The 7,132-nt window shown below is 37.8% G+C and overlaps 1 long non-coding RNA gene across 1 annotated transcript; it reads right to left on the bottom strand.

The window, feature by feature from the left end:
* Positions 1-240: 240 nt before the first annotated feature.
* On the bottom strand, positions 241-4,614 carry LOC113289052. The gene is made up of 2 exons (XR_003330832.1): positions 4,172-4,614; positions 241-3,713 (listed from the first exon to the last, which is right to left on the bottom strand). It is a non-coding gene; the product is annotated as an uncharacterized LOC113289052 (long non-coding RNA).
* Between the last annotated feature and the right edge of the window lie 2,518 nt (positions 4,615-7,132).

Here is a 7,132-nt window from a genome sequence, read left to right as displayed (position 1 = left end):
TGCCCAAACGAATCATTGGTCATGCACGGAACCTAGCTAGATTCGGGGCTACTGGTGCACTTCATTGGTTATGTACGGAACCTAGCCATACTTGGGGCTATTAGTACACTTCATTGGCCATGCACAAAGCCTAGCCATAATCGGGTCTAATATTCATTTCATGGGCTGTACTCGTAGCCTTTTTCATTTCTCATGGTGCATTCGAAGTCACCTTTTCTCATTACTCGGACATACTCATGGCTATAGCGTGATCATATTTAAATTTTCTAAAGTTCAATACAATATGACACGGATATTCTGTTTATATTCTATGTGTACTTAGTGAAATCAGAAAGATGGTAATTCACATATGCGATTGGATAACACATGCCCGCTTCATGGAACTCAAATATCAATACACAAATAGGCACTATCTCGGACACTACTTGGTTTAATACACTAAATACATGAGATAGGACAAGGTCTCCCATAAATACTTTTCATGCTAAACAAACACGCATCCGGACCGGTGGGCTAGTCATTGTATCTAATATGAGAAGAAAGCAAGGATGTGCCTGGTGAGGTAGTTTATCAGGCAATTATAATACTAATAAGGGAAAAAAGAGGCTTACTTGTGGGTGGTTAAGTACTGCTCTGTGGTGTTTGACATTAAGCACATGTGACGCGCTCGTCTAATTGTTTTCTCTTAGCAGCTCTGTTGAGGCAGCTAGCCGGAGATGCTCTTCTTTATCATAAGCGCCCTTCGGTTTTATAATTCTCACAGACTGAAGTTGGTGCGGTCATGTAGCACTGACAAGATCACAGTATCCATGGCTATGATGATTTTTAACTCTGACTTTGTTAAGACAGACGCGGTTGATGAAGCAGCAGTAGTTTGAGTAGTCGGATATGAGCCATAGAAGCGTGAAACTAATCCATTATGCTTTTGTATATCATCATCAGAGCTTACTTTGAAGTAATCTAAGTTAAGCGTCCGTTTGCATTGCATTGTAAAGCCAAGAATATGTAATAATACCGATAGAGAACTGTTGAGTTCAGGTGAGCTCTTCGTAAACGTTTTGTCAAACACCTAGTCAAACTGGTGATCGAGAGATGGATTCCTGGTGGTTTTCTGACCCCTCACATAGATCTTCTTCCCTCAATCCGTCCTTGTTTCCAACAGCAGCAACTCCATTTGATCCGAGCTTGCAGGCATGAAGGAACTGGTTTTAGCATTGTTATTACGTTCAAAGAGAAGATACTGATAACTGGAACAGAATTGTAGTAGCCGCTTCTGGATGATGCCATAGCCGCGTTACTAGTATGTACGTACTGGCCTTGTGGTTTACCCCACTTTAATGATCTTCAGTCTTGCAAGAGGGTTAGTGCCAGGTACTTGAACTGAATTACTTCTGCGTTATACGCACCTCCCCTGAATTATTGTTTCACCAGTCTCGAAATACAATAGAAGAGATTACAGGAGGGTCTGAGAGCACTGGTGTAGTGAAGTAGTGCCTATAAGATTAGGTCCCGAGTCGCTGTTACCCTGTAGCTATCTTCTCTCGGAGTCGAACTGGTAGCGGCTAAAGGTAAAGAATATTGGTGCTTAAATCTGGTGCGTTTACTGATATTGGAAGTTAGCTCGGAAAATCCAAGTGACGGCTTTTAATTGTGTTTCTCCTACAATTTCCTGTATTCTGCTACAACTCATTCTCAAGCCAAACACGCAACACCACCATCTTTAGTAAAACCATTCTCCCCTTCACTTCATTGTAGCAATTCAACTCTCAAGCCTCACCGTCTCTGTGCAGTCATTCCTCCCTGAATCAGAAACCAATTGCAACACCTCCTACACAGACGTTTACCATGACTATGGTGTAGTCAAGTAACTGATTTGGTTATGCTGTTTTGCTGCTTGAACATAACCAAAACCTCACATACACATCTCTCCCTCGCTTCAACACAACTCAAACCCATTTCATCTTCCGCAGCTTCAATTCTCTGCATCAGAATACAGCTCACCAATTCCCGTTACAGTTCCAACACCTTCTCTTTGTCTTGCATCATCTTCTGGAGACCAGCTGGGCACGCGAGGAATGACAGCAAAACCCACTCAGGCCTCTGTTCATTCAGTACCTGAGTTATCACGCGGCGTGTGATGTAATACCTTCCAAAGACTTCTAGCTATGATAGTTCTTGCTCTCATTATGCAACCACAGGGGCAATCAAGACTCGATTATGGAGACTTCCAGAACTATTTCTGAAAGAGCCAAGCTTAAAATGAGTTATTGAAATTCAAAAATTGAGCATTATTACTTCAGCGCAACCAAAAATTTAGACGGTATACCTCCTAATGCGTTTAATGCTTTTAGAATTAAAAGGATTTCATTCAAGATTATGAATCAAGTTCAAAGTAAAGCTACCACTAAATATTTGCAAGATATAGCAATCGGAAAAGTTAAAAGAAAGACAGATAATACTTATCCTTGGCGTGTGTATTGTGATTCGATATGGCCAAACGTTGTTCTCTGAAAGTTAAGCTCGTATTCTTGTTAATCGACCATATTTGTATGAGGTTCTTTATATCGAGTTAGACATGAATCAACAACCTCTCACAACATTTGTAGTTCAAGGCTTACTGTTAACAGACTGCAACTGCTCTATTGAAGTTCCATTGAAGAGCATTTTGAAACAGTTAGACTACAATTTCTCATAACGATTTCAGATCAAGTTCATGAGGTACAACATTAAATGTCACTCAGATGCAATTAGAAGCAATAGACCAGCTCATAATGTATGAGATATATAAAAAGCAGATTTGTGTTATTCAAGCAAGATATACATGGCAGATACTAGTTGAGCAAATTTAATCATCTAGTTCATTATTCAGATGTTTTATCCATATGCAACAGTTGTACCTAGCTAAGCAAGCTCATGCTTTATGATTTAAACATGTTTTTTCACTAAAGTGAGACAGTTACGCTCATGCTCATCATTATAAGGATATTTAACTTTTCTCTAGCATTCAAGCATTGATTTTAATTATAAGGAGATTCATGCTTTTACAGATCTAATATAAGTCTAGTTATAATTCAATTATGCATTTAGCTGAGGTGAGACACTTATATGGCAATAAAGGGAAGCTTAGTGCTTCCCTATATAATTTATATCATGATGTTTCCATTGAAACTCAAAATTTTCCATGCATTATAAGATAAAAAGGTTTAAGGAGAAGTGTGTACTGACTGAAATGCTATAACTGCCAATAGTTATGTAACTCCGGTATACTTTCAAATATTCAGTTTAAGAAAGTAATACTTAGCTTTTGCTGAGGTCAAGTAGCTTTTGACATTGTTGGTTATAATCTCAGGTCCTAGTTTTGACTTGTATGAATGACTTCATCTTCCCAAAGCTTGAGTTCTTATCTCTTTGATGTTTTGTTGTGGTTCAATATCCGTCTACTGATGGTTATGAGGCTAGATGTTGTTCTCTGGTAGTTCAGCATGTATTCTTGTAGTGATTTACCAAATACCTTCACCCTTAATAGGTACCTCCATAGATGATATACCAACACCACTCTTTTTGGTGTCGTATCCTGCTCCCATACATGAGAAAACCGAAGCAGCTGCAGCTTCAAGTGATCATGCATTCACAAATTTCTAGCTACTGCCTTTCCTTGATCTCACAAGTTTCTTCTTCATCAGTTGAAATCCGATTCAAGAGGCCCTTATAATCTATTATGAGAACAGAGAACCATAATTTCTTAATTAGCTACTGAAATTCAACAACTGATTGCCTTATTACTTCATTACATACAAAAACTGAAGCAATTCGTTTCAAATACAATTATAAGTGCAGGTTGTTGAAAAGAAAATTGAAAATGAATCAAATTCAAAATAATTTCAAGTTCAAGATACACTGTTTTCAAAACTGGAGTCTGATTTTAAATTCGATGGAAGCTTGAGAGATAAACTAACTCTCGACGAAGAGCAGATTCCAAAAAATTTGTGTTATTCTAAAGAGTTTTTTCCTCGAGGTGATAATCACAAATTGGATCTTAGGTTTCAAATCAGATCGTAAAATATAAAGAAATCTCGAATTTGAATCTATGAAAACCCTGAAATATTTTTCCCCAAAAAACCAGAAATTAATCAATTATTACGGTAAATGACAATGAGTAGATTGAACTTACCTGTTCGCCTGGCATAATCTATTCGATTGATTTTTGTTGATGAATCTCTGATTTGTTTGTTGTTATTGTTCCTCAGAAAGGGCAAAGAAGGAGTGATGGTTGATCTGAGAAGAAGTCGCCTTGTTGTAGCAGACGACGCTGATGCAGTTCAGCAGCGCTAATGGGGTGAAGCGGCGGTGGTTGGCGCGGAGATTTTCCGTATCAAGTTAACCGATCGGATATTGCTCCTCGGAATTGATGGTAGTGAAGCAGTCATGGTCCGGGTGAGAAGTTAATTAAGATCTTCTCCAACGGGTTGGTTGTGAAGTAAAAAATCTTTATCTACGTAGAATAGACATCCTCTTCGTCAACCTCTTGTTTCAAAGGTTTACTAAGAGCTTCATACTAGTACTCAACAGCCATAGCATATAAGGATTATGAGTTTACCACACAAGCTTGGAATGTTCAGTTCAAGGGATTGTTTCTCGAACATCATCATGAAGCAGTGATTAATGAAGTTATTGAAGATCTGGGAAAGAAAATTTCCACAGAACCTAAAAACTGCAGACCACGTTCGGGAAATATGATCACAGCTCGAGTGGAAGTCAATTTGAAAAAACCCTTCAAGAGAGGAGAATGGTGGAATTCTAATGCAGGAGAACCATTATGGATTCGCTATCATCTGGTTAAGCAACCACATAGCCTCTGTGGTGACAGCTACACTATTTACCATGATGCAAATACCTGCAAGGAAGTGGGTGAGTTTTTACGAGAGAGAGCTATGAAGAAGAAGAGTATGAAGCTCATTGTGCTGCTAAGAACAACGATGCTGTTGAAGGTTCTGATATTAATAATGAGAATGAAGACAATGCTGCTCATATTGAAGAGATTGATGATTCTATGGAAGAGTCGGAGGATCAGAGAACTACCAAAAGAGCTAGGAATCAAAATATGGCCACAAATGGGTCTAATCCTTCCATTGAGGGTCCTTTCCTTGCTATTCATGGAGGAGATGGTAATGATACTGTAACTAGAAATACTCATGATGCACAAATGATTGAAGTTGAGATGGACACTGGAGAGACTCATGTTGCTGACACAAAGATTAATCCCATGCATAATCAAGGAAGCCATGCAATAACGGTACAAATTATTATAACTCATAATTTTTACTTATTTATTGATCCTTTAAATTTGGTTTTACTTTATCATCTCTTTGTGAGTCATAGAAGTATAGTTCTCTCCATTCCTGTTAAAATAGAGCTAACCATGAGAGTCCTAGCTTGAAACTGTCAGGGTTTCAACAGTAAAAACACTAGAGACCATCTAAAATACCTTCTATGTCGTTATAATCCAGATATCATATTTATATCAGAAACGAAATTAGGAGCAGGCAAAATGGCTAAACTAATTAAACCATACAAATTTCTTAATAGTAAGTTAATCTCCTCTAGAGGTTTAGCTGGGGGTCTTATACTCCTTTGGAAAGATGGTTTTAATTTCAAAGTTGTGAATGCAGAATCTTGGATCATTAATTGTCTAGTGCGGGATAATCCTTCAAAACCATAATGGGTTCTTACTTGTATGTACGGCTCGTCATATCATAATAACAAGGAAAAACAATGGAACTACATCAACAATTTAAGCTCATTTTACCAGCGAAAACATGTTACTTAAGAACTTCATACTACCAGCGAAAACATGTTATCTAAGAATCAATTAGCAAGGTCCATATCAACGACATGTTATGTACTGGATGCTAGTCCATCACCATATTGTTTGAATGGTAAAATTACTTCTACCCCAAACAAGAATTTGATGATGATTTTGTCGAGCATCGATCTGTTGCTTTAATATCCAATTGAACTGTGTGTGGGGTGGGTGGGGGGGAGGGTACCTGCAAAAAAACCTTTGATGCTTAAGGTAGCTAGGGATTTTTCACGGATAATTGTATGGGGAAGATTACATACCTTTTTTGGGTTGTGAACCCCTACATTTATATGGTGCGAATTTCCATTCATTTTCTTTAATTTCGTGGTAGGCATCAATTTCCATAACTGGCCCTGCATGCCTCCTCCCATAACTGGCTCTTGCATGCCTCCTCCCATAACTGGTCCTTGCATGTCTGCTCCAATAACTGACTTGCATGCCCTCTGTCATAACTGGCCTGCATGCCTCCTGGAATGTTCCAAAAACCTCCTCTAGGGTTATGAAACTACCCAAGCAAAATGGTGCAAAGGGTTGACCCAACAAGTAAGCTTACACTAGTCTAAAATGCGGAATTTAGGACAGGCAGAAACTGCCAAAAATAGAGTTATAGACGAATACCTTCTGTCCTAAAGTTTGTCCTATTATATGATGGTTCGTTTTTGTCAAAAATTTACAACAGTTGTCTAAAATTAACTACTGATGATGATTGTCAAAATTCTCATTTGTCTGTCCTCTTTAGATTCAGCTGGATTCAGCCTAATCTAATTTTACTGAGTCAGATTCTACCGAATCTGACTGAGCTTAGTTGATTTGTGTATTTTCTTTTCATATTATTTTTAGTTCTTGTTAAATACTTGGAAACTAAACCAAAAAGTAGAATTTTGTTAACAAGTGCAACACGTTCAATTAAAATTAACTTCAATTTAGATAACTTGACAACTCAAACATCGTCAAGTTCAACAAAAGCAACGGATTTTATCCATGTTCAAAACACAAAGAAGAAAGAAAAATAAACTTGCAAACAGTATGATTTAACACATAGCTTGCAGGATGTTCTCCATAATGTATCCAAATGCTTTAAACTTCCAAACAGTATGATTTAACACACAGCTTGCAGGTTGTTCTCTATAATGTATCCACATGAGATCTGATTTATCGAATCCTTTTTCAAGTAGATGTCCATGTATATCCTTCATAAGTATCTCATCACCCTTAAAGATCTGATATTTTTTGCAAGATAGTGGTAGACACCATTTTCCCCTAGATTTTCTT

The sequence above is a fragment of the Papaver somniferum genome, chromosome 6 (assembly GCF_003573695.1).
Source record: "Papaver somniferum cultivar HN1 chromosome 6, ASM357369v1, whole genome shotgun sequence".
NCBI lineage: Eukaryota > Viridiplantae > Streptophyta > Magnoliopsida > Ranunculales > Papaveraceae > Papaver > Papaver somniferum.
The sequence above is the reverse complement of the archived record's forward strand: the minus strand, read 5'-3'. Positions and strand labels throughout refer to the sequence as shown.